Source organism: Triticum aestivum, chromosome 6B, assembly GCF_018294505.1.
Source record: "Triticum aestivum cultivar Chinese Spring chromosome 6B, IWGSC CS RefSeq v2.1, whole genome shotgun sequence".
NCBI lineage: Eukaryota > Viridiplantae > Streptophyta > Magnoliopsida > Poales > Poaceae > Triticum > Triticum aestivum.
Window position 1 is genome coordinate 535811146 of NC_057810.1, and position 14329 is coordinate 535825474.

Sequence of the window (14329 nt, forward strand, 5' to 3'; positions counted from 1 at the left end):
CCATAGAATGGAGGTGATAAAAGAGGTAGTGAATAGAGCACCCTATCTCTTCCGCATTTACAAAGGAGGCCAATAACAAACGACAATGATGGCCCATAAAAGTAAAGCAGAGACCAAACAAAAATAGGCCTAACAAAACAATTGGATATTGCGATAATGCGGTATGCGCGTCCATGCACTACCAGAATAGGGATCTATGCTGACGGCCCACTACCGGCGGCACAGGGGCAAACCCCATCCGGATACCCCTATGCAGACGACAGCCATCGGCATAGCCCGAGCTGTCAGCATAGTTGGCTATGCCGACGACCTCCGTACAGCTGTCGGCATCATTGCACCGTCGATAGTTTCCCCTCGTGTGACGGCACCTGATGGCGCCGTCAGTTATACGGTCGAACCAAAATCCGCCACATGGCACCGATATGTCGACGGCCTGGCCATTGGCGTAGCTCTAGATCTATGCCGACGGTGACCCCGTCGCATACCCGTGCCACATGGAGGCTGCTAGGTCATCCTGGTGCAAGTATATGCCAACGGCCGGACCGTCGGCATAGATCTAGAGCTAAGCCGACGGCCAAGCCATCGGCATATCGATGCCACGTGGCGGCTGATACATCCCAAACGTATCTACTTTTCCAAATAGTTTTGCTGTGGTTTTGGACTCTAATTTGCATGATTTGAATGGCACTAAGCCGGACTGACGTTGTTTTCAGTAGAATTGCCATGGTGTTGTTTTTGTACAAAATAAAAGTTCTCGGATTGAGTTGAAAATTTACGGAGAATTACTTCAGAATATATAAAAAAATACTAGCGCAAGAAACTACCCGAGGAGAGCAACCAGGGCGCCCCCTAGGGTGTGCCCCTCAAGCTTGTGGGCCCCTGGAAGCCCCCACAATCCTAACTCCAACTCCATAATTACCTATTTTCCATGGAAAAAACCAGGGAGAAGGAATCATCGCATTTTCTGATATGAAGCCGCCTGTCGGTGTCAAAACCGGCGGATCTCGGGTAGGGGGTCCCGAACTGTGCGTCTAGATGGATGGTAACAGGAGACAAGGGACACGATGTTTTACCCAGGTTCGGGCCCTCTTGATGGAGGTAAAACCCTACATCCTGCTTGATTGATATTGATATTGTGGATGTTTACAAGAGTGGATCTACCACGAGATCAAGGAGGCTAAACCCTAGAAGCTAGCCTATGGTATGATTGTAATAGTTGTTGTTGTGTCCTACGGACTAGAGCCATCCGGTTTATATAGACACCGGAGAGGGCTAGGGTTACATAGAGTCGGTTACAATGGTAGGAGATCTACGTATCCGTATCGCCAAGCTTGCTTTCCATGCCAAGGAAAGTCCCATCCAGACACGGGACGAAGTCTTCAATCTTGTATCTTCATAGTCTTGGAGTCCGGTCGATGATGATAGTCCGGCCGATGATAGTTCGGCCGATGATGGTAGTCCGGCTATCCGGACACCCCCTAATCCGGGACTCCCTCAGTAGCCCCCGAACCAGGCTTCAATGACGATAAGTCCAGCATGTGTGTAGTCTTCGACGTTGCAAGGCGGGTTCTCCTTCAAGTTCTACGTACCTGCCGAACAGTGTCCGGCTTCCTCATCAATGTTGCGCGTCTTGGCTTCCATGCCCAATAATGGCCTTCTTCCACGCATCATGCGAATGTGAAAAGCCAGGGTGTCTTTTATGTTTTACCCCCTAGTTGTGCGAATAATCTGCCTATAAGGGAGGCAAGAATCCAGATCCAAATCACCATCTTCCTCCCGTAAATACTCATCGGAGCGCTTTCGACCAAGAATCCATTCCATCATGGACCGTCAACGCGGCTCCTCTTCTCGCGCTCCCAGCCTTTGCCAGGAGATTGGAGGAGATGCTCTGTTCCGCACAACGAGCTGGTGAAGCTCCAAGCGGGGGGATATCTCCCTCCGGCCTTTATGGTTCCGGTTCGAGCCGGGCTGGCCACCTACAAAGGTGGGAAGCAAGCGGAGGTTACCCCAAGTCCCAACAAAGGGGAGCGGGTATGCTTCGTCCCCTATCTGATAAGGGGTCTTGGATTTCCTGTACATCCATTCCTCCGCGGGCTCCTGGAGTTCTACGGACTCCAGCTTCATCACCTCACGCCCGCCTCAATCCTGCATATTGCTGGTTACGTAGCTCTTTGCGAGCTATTCGTGGGCATCGAGCCCCATTTCGCACTGTGGAAGAGGTTGTTCTGCCTTGTACCCCGTTCTCACGAGGGGTCCATATATCAAGTGGGCGGCGCCGAAATATGGCGCATTGCCGGGACCGGATATCCATCCGGAACCCCTAAGAAGGCGTCCGAAGACTGGCCTTCGGAATGGTTTTATATAGAAGACGCTCCGCTGCCGGACCCTGTTCGGATCGGCCTCCCGGAGTTCAGCAATGCTCCTCTGAAGAAACGCCTTAGTTGGCGTCCGCGGAGCCCCCAACTGGAGGAAGACAAGAGCGTCCATTATTTGATGGGCCGAATAAGGTTACTGGCCCATGCCGGGTTGACCATGATTGGAGTCATGGCGACATGCATTATGCGGGGGGTGCAGCCACTACAATACAGGGGCCACCCCATGTGGGATTTCAACGGGGAGGACGATGCCACCCGTCATGGCCGCAAAGGGCCGGATTCGGTCGAAGATCTGGTGACGATCCTGTCCGGCCTGTATAAGGGGGAGAAGGAGGATTTCCTTCGGACGAACCCGTTAAATGGGTTCTCCATGAATAATCCCCGGCCTTGGGTAAGCGAACACTCTGCGTGCCCGACCCATGCTTTTTGAAACTTAAGTTTCTTATATTGTGTTCTTCTTTCGACGCAGGAGCTGCGCCGGATCGTGGAGGAGATGCTAAGTCCAGCTCCGCAACCCGAGGATCCAGAGAGATCCCGGGATCCGGCCTTCGAAGAGGATCCGGACATAATGGTGGAGCTAATCGACGGGGTGTTCCACCAGCTCAGCATGGACAATGCTTTAGTCGCCATCACGGCCGACTATCCCGGACTATATCCGGCTTCCCAGGTGATTGCGACCAAAGTCCTGACACCGTCATTCCTTCCTTGCTTATTTCTGACCACCGTATACGATGGCGCTGTGCAGGAGGCGCCCCTAGGGCAAGAAGCCGAGCCCGCGGTGGCTGGCCAACAAAGGCCAGTCCGGACCAGTAGGCGGAAGAGGAGCGCGGCGCGGACTGAAACGTCGCCGCAAAGGTGTAGCTCACAATCCATTATTTAGAGCAACGTTCCTAGGAAGCGTTTGAGTGCTCATGACTTTCGTAGGGAAAAAAGCGTCCGCCGGACTGCGGGCGTGGAGGTTGCCAATCCAACCTCTACCAGCCAGGCTCCAGCACCTGGTCTGGAGGGGGAGGCGAGCGCAAGGCACGAGCCGGATGTTCCTCCGACGGAGGATGCCGACAGACTGTCCGCCACCAAGTCTGAGGTGGAGAGTGCCCTGAATCACAGGCGCCGCCGGATAGTATTTCGTGACACGTGCTTCTCCCCCGAGGCGTTGAATGCCTTTAACGCGGGGGACGCGCACCTTCGTGCTGCTCAAGATGGTTTTACCAGAGCCACGGAGCAGTATGTAAAAGACATACGGGTAAGAGAATTTAATAGTTGTATATGCCAGTAGCCCCCGAGACTTAAAGTAGTTATATTAACTGATTTAAGGATCATATGAAACGTAGGATCTTACCGAGAAGAATACCCAACTGTCTCAGGAGCTGCAAGAGTGCAAGGCCCAACTTGAGGCCGCACTCTCTGGCACAGGGGGAAACACAGGGACCTCTCCTGGTAACGCATTATTTTAGAAAGATAAGTAGCGTTGGGCCTGTGCGCAAGTCTAAAAAATGACGTTGCAGGTGCTGCCGGACAAGATCCGGATAGGCAAGAACTTCTGCGCCAACTAAAGGCCGGCGATAGGGTGCTGCATAAGGTGCAGCATGAAAGGAACAAGCTCCAGGATGCCCATGCCCAGCTTGGAGAAGAGCTGAAAGGCGTTCGGGCCGAGCTGTCGGGCTCCGTTAAGGAGAATCAGCGGCTTCGTCGCAGCATCTATAGTAAGTGCTTGAGCGAACTCCTTTGAAAAGAAGAGTTCAGCGAGGAAGTCAATTTGACAGAATATGTCTGCAGGTATGCTCACAGGTCGCCCTGCGGAGGAGATGCCCGTATCAACGGGTGATCAACTTCCTGAATTGTTGCAACTAATCGAACGAGTTCGGCAGGCAATGAGCGGCGTCATCCAGGCTTTATGGCCAGCCTTCTCCTTACCCGAGGGTCTTGGGGAGCTTGCGGAGAAGCTTCAAGGAGTGCGGCAGCGCTTCCATTTATGGAAGATTTCGGCCTGCCGCCAAGGTGCCAGGGAGGCCTGGGCCATGGTAAAGATGCGGTACAAGAAGGCGGATCCCAACCACATGGCCGAAGTCAGACCTGTGGGGCCCGATGGGAAGGAGATCCCTGTGAGTTTAGTATACGGCCAAGTAGAGCTGGCCGCTAAATTTTCCCAACAGGACTATAAATTAGACAACCTGTTAGACGGGATTGAGGAAGAATACAATCAGTCGATTTGACAATGTATTATAAAATGACATATAAAATGCCTTCTAGCCGGATTGTAGATCATTTGTCTTTGCCGACCTTTTCGCTTCGACCTCGGGACCCTAGAGTCCGGAGTGTGTCCGAATACCTTCTTGGTTATGAAACAACCGGGGTATGCATGGAGACCAGGCATAGGGGTCATTAGTGCTTTATCAGACAAGTGCCCAACTAGTTATGTTATATTACATGGGTAGTAAGAAACATCTTCCAGGGAGAATAGTTCCGTTAAGGGTTCCTTTCCTCTGGGGGTGGCATGCCCTAAAGTGCATGTCTGGACTGCGAAAAAAGCAGAAAAACATCTGGGGGTAGATAAATAAGTGGATAAAAAAATCATCTTTTAAGTCACCGACCGAATATTCCCTTAAGAATGCTAGCTTTCGGCTTCACCCAGTCTGAGGTACACATCCGGCTGACCCGGCAGTAACAATCGCAGAGGTGCTCCCTTTACCTCCTAGCCGAACAATCGGGAACATAGGGGTAAGCACAGGAGCCAGGCAACCCAGCTTGGCCAAAACTTAAGTCATATCGATGCATATAATGGTGAATAAAAGGTACATGTGGAGGCTTGACACATGTGCTGGGCATGAAGCCCTTATAATTAAGCTTCTGGTAAAGAAGCCCCCAGGTATAATGAGTGCGGATAGCACATCAATTGCACGCGAACGTTGCGCAAGTAGGCCCTTTAAGGCTTTGATGAATAGGGTTGAGAAGAAAAAGAAAAAGGCAGCTGAAGTAAAAAAAAATTTGGATGGGGGGAAAGGGACGAACTCTTAGTCCGGCGCTAGGCATAGAATCTTCGGAGGCGGGCTGCGTTCCATGGGTTCGGCTCGAGTCGGTTATCCGATGCATTTCGTAGACGGTACGCTCCGCTGGTCAGGACTTGATCGATGATGAAGGGGCCTTCCCATTTGGGCTTGAGCTTGTCCTTTTTCTTGTCCGGCAGGCGTAGAACTAGTTCGCCAACGTTGTAAGTCTTGGCCCGTACTTCTCTGCTTTGGTATCTTCGAGCCTGTTGCTGATAAAATGCGGAACGAGCCTTGGCGATGTCGCGTTCTTCCTCCAATGCGTCCAAGCTGTCCTGCCGATCCAACTCGGCTTCTCTTTCTTCGTACATGCGCACTCGAGGTGAGTCATGAATGATGTCGCAGGGCAAAACTGCTTCTGCGCCGTATACCATAAAAAATGGTGTGAATCCGGTAGTACGGTTAGGCGTTGTCTGCAGCCCCCAGAGTACGGAGTCGAGCTCCTCTACCCAGTGCGTGTCAGATTTCGTAAGGGACCGCACTAGTCTGGGTTTGATGCCGCTCATTATTAGACCATTTGCTCGTTCCACTTGACCGTTGGTTTGAGGGTGATAGACTGAAGCGTAATCGAGCTTGATGCCCATATTTTTGCACCATGATTTAACCTCATCGGCTGTGAAGTTCGTGCCGTTATCGGTGATGATGCTGTGGGGGACACCGTAACGGTGTACTACCCCGGATATGAAGTCTATCACTAGTCCGGACTCTGCCGTTTTAACTGGCTTGGCCTCTATCCATTTGGTGAATTTATCCACCATGACCAATAGGTATCTTTGCTTGTGGGTTCCCCCTTTAAGTGGTCCAACCATGTCAAGCCCCCAGACCGCGAACGGCCAGGTAATGGGTATAGTTTTGAGGGCGGTGGGTGGCATATGGCTCTGATTAGCAAAGAGCTGACAACCGACGCATCTTTGGACTAAGTCCTGAGCATCTGCTCGGGCCGTCGGCCAATAAAATCCTGTACGGAATGCCTTTCCTACAAGGGCCCGGGCTGCAGCGTGGTGTCCGCCTAGTCCGGCATGAATTTCAGCCAGGACGTTTCGCCCTTCCTCTTCGGAGATACACCTTTGAAGGACTCCGGTTGTGCTTTTCTTATAAAGTTCTCCCTCATAGACCTTGTAGGCTTTAGATCGCCGGACAATGCAGCGGGCCTCATTTTGGTCTTCGGGAAGCTCCTGCCTAAGCAAGTAGGCGAGGAATGGTTCTGTGCATGGGGCAATTACTGCCATTATGTCGTGGGCTGAAGGAGTTATGTCATCGGCTGAATCGCCGGTTGGTGCGGCTTGTTCCGGTTTGTTATTTCCGGACTCCTCTTCCCATAGTACGGATGGCTTGAAGAGCCGTTCCAAGAAGATGTTAGGAGGGACAGCGTCGCGTTTTGCGCCGATGCGTGCCAGTACGTCGGCTGATTGGTTATTATCCCGGGCTACGTGATGGAATTCAAGTCCTTCAAACCGGGCTGACATTTTTAGGACAGCATTGCGATATGCTGCCATTTTTGGATCTTTGGCGTCAAAGTCTCCGTTTATTTGGGATATTGCAAGGTTTGAATCCCCGCGCACCTCTAGGCATTGAATGCCCATGGAGATTGCCATCCGGAGACCATGTAAAAGGGCCTCGTATTTGGCTGCGTTGTTGGAGTCCGTGTACATTATCTGAAGTATGTATTGGACTGTGTCCCGGCCGGGGACGTCAATACGACGCCAGCCCCCAATCCGGCTAACATTTTAGAGCCGTCGAAGTGCATAATGCAATTGGAGTATGCGCCGTACTCTTTAGGGAGTTCGGCTTCGGTCCATTCAGCGACAAAGTCAGCCAAAACTTGTGACTTTATAGCTCGCCGAGGTTTGTAAGTTATATCAAATGGTAAGAGTTCAATGGCCCATTTTGCAATCCTGCCCATCGCGTCGCGGTTGTTTATAATGTCGTTAAGTGGTACTTCAGAGGCCACTGTTATCGAACACTCTTGAAAGTAGTGTCGGAGCTTCCGGGATGCCATGAACACCGCGTATGCTATCTTCTGATAGTGCGGGTAACGGGACTTGCAGGGGGTTAACACAGTGGATACGTAGTATACTAGTTTTTGAAGAGGGAATTTATGCCCTTCTGTCTCTCGTTCGACGACGAGTACCGCGCTTACAACTTGATGCGTTGCTGCGATGTATAACAACATTGGTTCGCCCAGGTTGGGCGCAGCCAGGACCGGATTTGTTGCCAATATGGCCTTTATTTCTTCGAGTTCAGCGGTGGCAGCATCCGTCCACTCGAAGTGTTCGGTGCGCCTAAGGAGGCGATAGAGGGGCAATGCCTTTTCTCCTAGACGGGAGATAAAGCGGCTTAGAGCCGCCATGCATCCAGTCAATTTTTGTATTTGCTTGAGGTCTTTTGGGATATCTAGCTGTGACAGAGCTCGGATCTTGGCTGGGTTTGCTTCAATTCCTCTACCGGATACGATGAAGCCCAGTAGCTTTCCAGCTGGTATGCCGAAAACGCATTTTTCCGGATTCAGCTTGATGTCATATGCTCTGAGGTTGTCGAATGTGAGCCTCAAGTCGTCTACTAGAGTTTCGACGTGTTTAGTTTTGACGACTACGTCGTCTACGTATGCCTCTACTGTTTTGCCGATCTGGGTAGCCAGACATGTCTGAATCATGCGCTGATATGTTGCGCCGGCGTTTTTAAGTCCGATGGGCATCTTGTTGAAGCAGAATGGTCCATATGGAGTAATGAATGCCGTTGCGGCTTGATCCGCTTCTGCCATCTTGATTTTATGATAGCCGGAGTATGCGTCCAGGAAGCACAATGAATCGTGCCCTGCAGTGGCATCGATGATTTGGTCGATGCGGGGGAGGGGGAAGGGATCCTTTGGGCAGGCTTTATTTAGGTCTTTGAAATCGACACATAGGCGCCAGGATTTGTCCTTCTTTGGTACCATTACCAGGTTTGCTAGCCAATCCAGATGTTTGATGTCTCTGATGAATCCGGCTTCCAATAGTTTGGCTAGCTCTTCTCCCATTGCCTGTCTTTTGGGTTCGGAAAATCGTCGAAGAGCCTGTTTGACTGGCTTGAATCCTTTTAGGATGTTTAGGCTGTGTTCTGCCAATCTGTGTGGGATTCCAGGCATATCCGAGGGGTGCCAGGCAAAAATGTCCCAATTTTCCCGAAGGAATTCTCGCAGTGCGGCGTCTACATCAGGGTTCAATTGTGCCCCGATGGAGGCCGTCTTTGTCGGGTCCGTTGGGTGGACCTGGAATTTTACTATTTCATCTGCTGGTTTAAAGGAGGTGGACTTGGATCTCTTATCGAGTATCACATCGTCCCTATTCACCGTAGAGCGCAGCGCGGTGAGTTCCTCTGCCGCTAGGGCTTCAGATAGTGCCTCTAAGGCTAATGCGGCTGTCTTGTTTTCGGCGCGGAGTGCTATGTCCGGATCACTAACGAGAGTGATTATTCCGCCGGGCCCAGGCATTTTGAGCTTCATGTACCCGTAATGGGGTACGGCTTGAAAAATTGTGAATGGCTCTCGTCCTAATATAGCGTGATATCCGCTGTTGAACGGGGCCACTTGGAACGTGACTTCTTCGGATCTGTAATTGTCCGGCGAGCCGAATACCACATCGAGTGTGATTTTTCCTGTGCAGCGCGCCTCCCGGCTAGGGATTATTCCTCTAAAGGTTGTGCTGCTTCGCTCAATGCGGCTCCAGTCTATTTCCATTTTTTGAAGGGTTTCCTTGTAGATGAGGTTTAATCCGCTGCCGCCATCCATGAGGACCTTTGTAAGTCGAAAGCCGTCCACTATTGGACTAAGTACCAGTGCGGCTGGAGCTCGGGCTGTTCGGAATTTAGGTTCGTCGCTGGCGTTGAAGGTGATGGCTGTGTTGCTCCATGGATTAGTTGTTGCTACTTGGTAGACTTCGGCAAGGCTGCGGATTGTTTGTTTCCGCATATTGTTTGATGCGAAAGTCTCGAAGACTGTTGATACCGTACCGGTATTGTTGGAGTGGTTTTCCGAGGCTAGAAGCTCCTCTCCACTTTTGGCCACTTGCCGTAATATCCAACATGCTCGAAGGCTATGTGTTGGGACGGCGCCTTCTGTATTGTGAATTTTACAGGGTCCTCTAAGCCATCCCTCCAGTACGGTTCCGTGCCCTCTATGGGGTATTTGCTTTTTGATTTTTGTATCTGGTGCCTGAGTGTAATGCACCCTTTTGTTGCGGACTAGGGTTGTATTCAGGGCCGGATTGTCCCAAAACTTATTTTCGGTTGTCCGGAAACTCTCCATCGCACAGTACTTTCGTACTATGGACGCCAGGTCGGCGAAGCGTGTAATTTCACGACGGCTGACGGCGTTCAAGATTCCCTCGTCCGTGCAATTATTGCAAAAAATTGAGATTGCGTTTTCCTCTCGGCAGTCCTTTATCCTGTCCATAACCAGGAGGAATCTGGCCCAGTAGTGATGTACTGTCTCAGCGGGCTCTTGCCAGATTAGAGATAGATCGCATATGTCTGGGCGGGTGGGTGGAATTAAGTCCGGAACCCTACCCATCTCAAGGCTCGAGGGCCGAGAAGTTTCCAAATTTGGAAGCTTGGATTGCTGGACGTTGTCCAACGAGTCTGGTCCGATGCCTGACTTTAAGTTTAGTGCTTGATCAAAGTCTGTCCCTCCGCGGGAATCCGGCATGGGGGGTTCGGGAGCCCGGACATGCCTAGTTTTCAATACAGGAGAAGAGTCGCGGCATTGGTCCTCTACCACTGCAACATGGTGGGTGGCCTGGGGGGAGTTAATCTCTCTCAGATCGGTTTTAAGCCCAATCTGATTGTAGTCTGTAGCGACTCCCAGGACGGCGATGCGATCCAAGAGCTTGTTTATGGATGAGAGCTCTATTGGATCCAGCCGCTCGGCGAATTCCGAGCTGACGTGAAGATTGCTGTTGACGACTTGAGAGGTCATTGTCGAAGCGGTAGCCGGACAGGCGGTCATAAGAAAACCACCTAGCCGGATTGTTTGGCCGGCGGCCGAGGCTCCTTTGGCGAAAATACCGTCCTTGAAGATGGGTGGAGGCATCCTTCCTATCGGTGACGGCACAGAGGAACTCTCAATGAAAGCACCAATGTCAGTGTCAAAACCGGCGGATCTCGGGTAGGGGGTCCCGAACTGTGCGTCTAGGCGGATGGTAACAGGAGACAAGGGACATGATGTTTTACCCAGGTTCGGGCCCTCTTGATGGAGGTAAAACCCTACGTCCTGCTTGATTAATATTGATATTGTGGATGTTTACAAGAGTGGATCTACCACGAGATCAAGGAGGCTAAACCCTAGAAGCTAGCCTATGGTATGATTGTAATAGTTGTTGTTGTGTCCTACAGACTAGAGCCATCCGGTTTATATAGACACCGGAGAGGGCTAGGGTTACATAGAGTCGGTTACAATGGTAGGAGATCTACGTATCCGTATCGCCAAGCTTGCCTTCCATGCCAAGGAAAGTCCCATCCGGACACGGGACGAAGTCTTCAATCTTGTATCTTCATAGTCTTGGAGTCCGATCGATGATGATAGTCCGGCCGATGATAGTTCGGACGATGATGGTAGTCCGGCTATCCGGACACCCCCTAATCCGGGACTACCTCACCGCCGCCACCTCCTGTTCTTCATCGGGAGGGCCGATCTAGAGTCCGTTCTGGGCTCCGGAGAGGGGGGTTCGACGCTGTTTTCATCATCAACCTTCCTCCATCACCAATTTCATGATGCTCATCGCTGGGAGTGAGTAATTCCTTCATAGACTTTCTGGACGGTGATGGATTGGATGGGATTTATCATGAAATCGAGTTAATTTTGTTAGTGCTTAATCCCTAGTACCCACTATGTTCTGAGATTGATGTTGCTATGAATTTGCTATGCTTAATGCTTGTCACTATGGCCCGAGTGCCATGATTTCAGATCTGAACCCTTTATGTTTTCATGAATATATTTGAGTTCTTGATCCGATCTTGCAAGTTATAAGCACCTATTACGTGTTATGATCCACATACCCCAAGGTGACAATAATTGGGATTCTTTCCGATGATTACCATAGTTTGACGAGTTCATGTATTCACTATGTGTTAATGCTTTGTTCCGGTTCTCTACAAAAAGTAGGCCTTAATATCCCTTAGTTTCCTTATGGACTCCACTGCCACGGGAGGGTAGGGCAAAAGATGCCATGCATGTTCTTTTCCATAAGCACGTATGACTATTTACGGAATACATGCCTACATTACATTGATGAATTGGAGCTAGTTTCGTGTCGCCCTAGGTTATGACTATTACATGATGAATATTATCCAATCACTAATACAATGCCTACAAGCTTTTCACATATTTTTTGCTAAGTTATTATCACTACTGCTGCTGTTGCTACTATCACAATTACTGCATAACTAGTGCTACTACTGTTACTGTTACCATCGCTATCATTACTACTATCAAACTACCATACTACCATGCTACCGATCACTCTGATGCAGATATTTAGTCTCAAGGTGTGGTTGAATTAATGACTCAACTGCTATCACTTACACATATTCGTTGGCTCCCCTTGTGTCAAATCAATGAATTTGGGTTGAACCCTTGAAAAGTATTGTGACCCCCTATACTTGTGGTTTATCAAGACCTTTTTTGGCACCGTTGCCGGGGATCAAACCTATATTTGTTGAGTCACTCGGGATATATATCTGTTGATCACTATGAAGAATCTTAAGGATGATAGAATCAAGATCGTTCCCTCTAGAACGAGGGGAGGTAAGGAACTGTTATCCAGCTCTGCACTTTATTCGCCTTCTGTTTTGAGTAAGCTTGCAGCACCACGACCTCCTACTAATTCTGAAATGTTGCAAGTAATTGATGATGCTACTTCTGCTATGAATGATGCTACTACTTTGCTTGATGATAATGTGCCACTAGGTGAATTTCTTGATGAAAAACTTGCTAAAGCTAAAGAATTAGAGAATGCTGAAACTGGTGAAATTACTGAAACTGTTGAAGTTATTGAAATTGAAAATTATGAAAAACCTATTCAACCTAGCTCTCCTAGATATGAATTGCCTAAGATACCTGAGGGTTATGTTATGGATGGAGAGGTATCTATGGAAATTTCTTGCTTGCAAGGATGGAGATGATCTTAAGAAATTACTATGTAAGCTGAAAGAAAATTCTTTAAATGCTAGAATGAAATATGATCCTAAGTTTGCTACTTCACCCATCTCTGTAACTGATATGGATTACGAATTCTCTGTCGATCCCGAGTTAATTACTTTGGTTGAATCTGATCCCTTCCATGTGTCGGATGTTGGGTTCTGGCAGACCCTTAAGGTTCAAACTCTGGGGTGCGCGCTAAGATCTTCCCCCTACCACTCTACGTCCGACCGCCTCGCGAGAATCTAAGCTAAACGATGAACAACATGAGGGACACAAGATTTATACTGGTTCGGGCCACCGTTGTGGTGTAATACCCTACTCCAGTGTGTGGTGTGGTGTATTGCCTCAGGGGCTGATGATGAACACTACAAAGGACGAACAGCCTCGTGAGAGGTGTTCTTGAGCTGGTGCGATGAACTGCTTGGGTGAGTTCAATCGCCTATCGATCTAATGGGAACCCGATGAGATCTCTCCGATGAGATCTCTCTCCTTTCTACTATGGTGGCTAGCCCTATATATAGAGGCCCTGGTCCTCTTCCCAAATATTGAGCGGGAAGGGCGCCAACAACGGCCATTTTGAAGGGGAACATCTAGTACAAGTTATCCTGACTAAAGTTGGTCTTCGGCTGCCAAAGGCACTGGCGATGACGCCGTCTTGGGCTCCACGATGACCTCCATCCTACCGCCATGCAGGACTTGGTCTCGTTGCACTGAAATGGCAACCTTTGCCTGATGCCTCGGTACTCCACGCCTGTGCTTGCCCCCTTTGCACCAAAGAGGAAACGCGCGGGTTGGTGCCCGCCTGGCGCCAGCCTGATCTCGATCGTCACGGCTTGCGTCACGAGCACCTCGCGAGGTACCCTTGACTTGATCTCTCCGCCTCCTCGCAATCCTGCCTGGCGAGGCCGCTCCTAAAGAAGCCTCGTGTCATCCGCCCCGTGAGGCTTGGCCGCTCGCGAGGGTCTTGAGTCTTGCGCCGACGAAGATGGGCCGTACTGGGCCACCACTCGAGCCACGCTGCAGGCCGCAGGCAGGCAAGTCTGGGGACCCCCGTTCCCAGAACGCTGATAGTAGCCCCCGGGCCCAAGGCGCGCTTGGACTTGGCTTAACAGAGAAGCGAAGGGGCAAGTGCGGACCGCCACGGGCCCCATCAGCCTGCGGCCTTGGGCGCTGCGTGGCAGTTGATTGGACGTGGGCGTCTCCGCTTCCCCACGCGACCTCGGCAACTGCTCGACTTGACAAGTCCCTACATGCAGAAATGGGTCATGATTACCTGTGATCGTGGAGGCCGACGGTTGGCGTCCTCCGGACTATAAGTACGGACGGGCGAGAGCCCCCGCAGTCCATCTCTTTCTGCTTCACTCCTGCTTCCTCGCCCTTGCTCCACCTTGCACCGATGGCGCCAATCCGCCGGTTTTCAGTGGAAGAGAAGGGGAAGCCCCCCCGAGAGGGTCCCGACCCGCTTCCGCCGAAGAAGCGTCTGGTCCTCGGCCGCGACGTGGTCGCGTGGCAGGAGACATCGAGGCCTTGGTATGAGCGGCTGCCGCCTAGGTTTCCGCTGCCCTTGTACGCCTGAGCCAAGGGCTCTGGAGAAGGAGACGTTGTAGGACCTTCAGAAGAGGTGTCTAGAGGGGGGGGTGATTAAACACTAAGTATCAGAGTTGCAGTTTTTAACTTCTTTAAGTTTGAGTGGAGTTTAGGCACAAGTTTAACATTCACAATACATAACAAGCAAG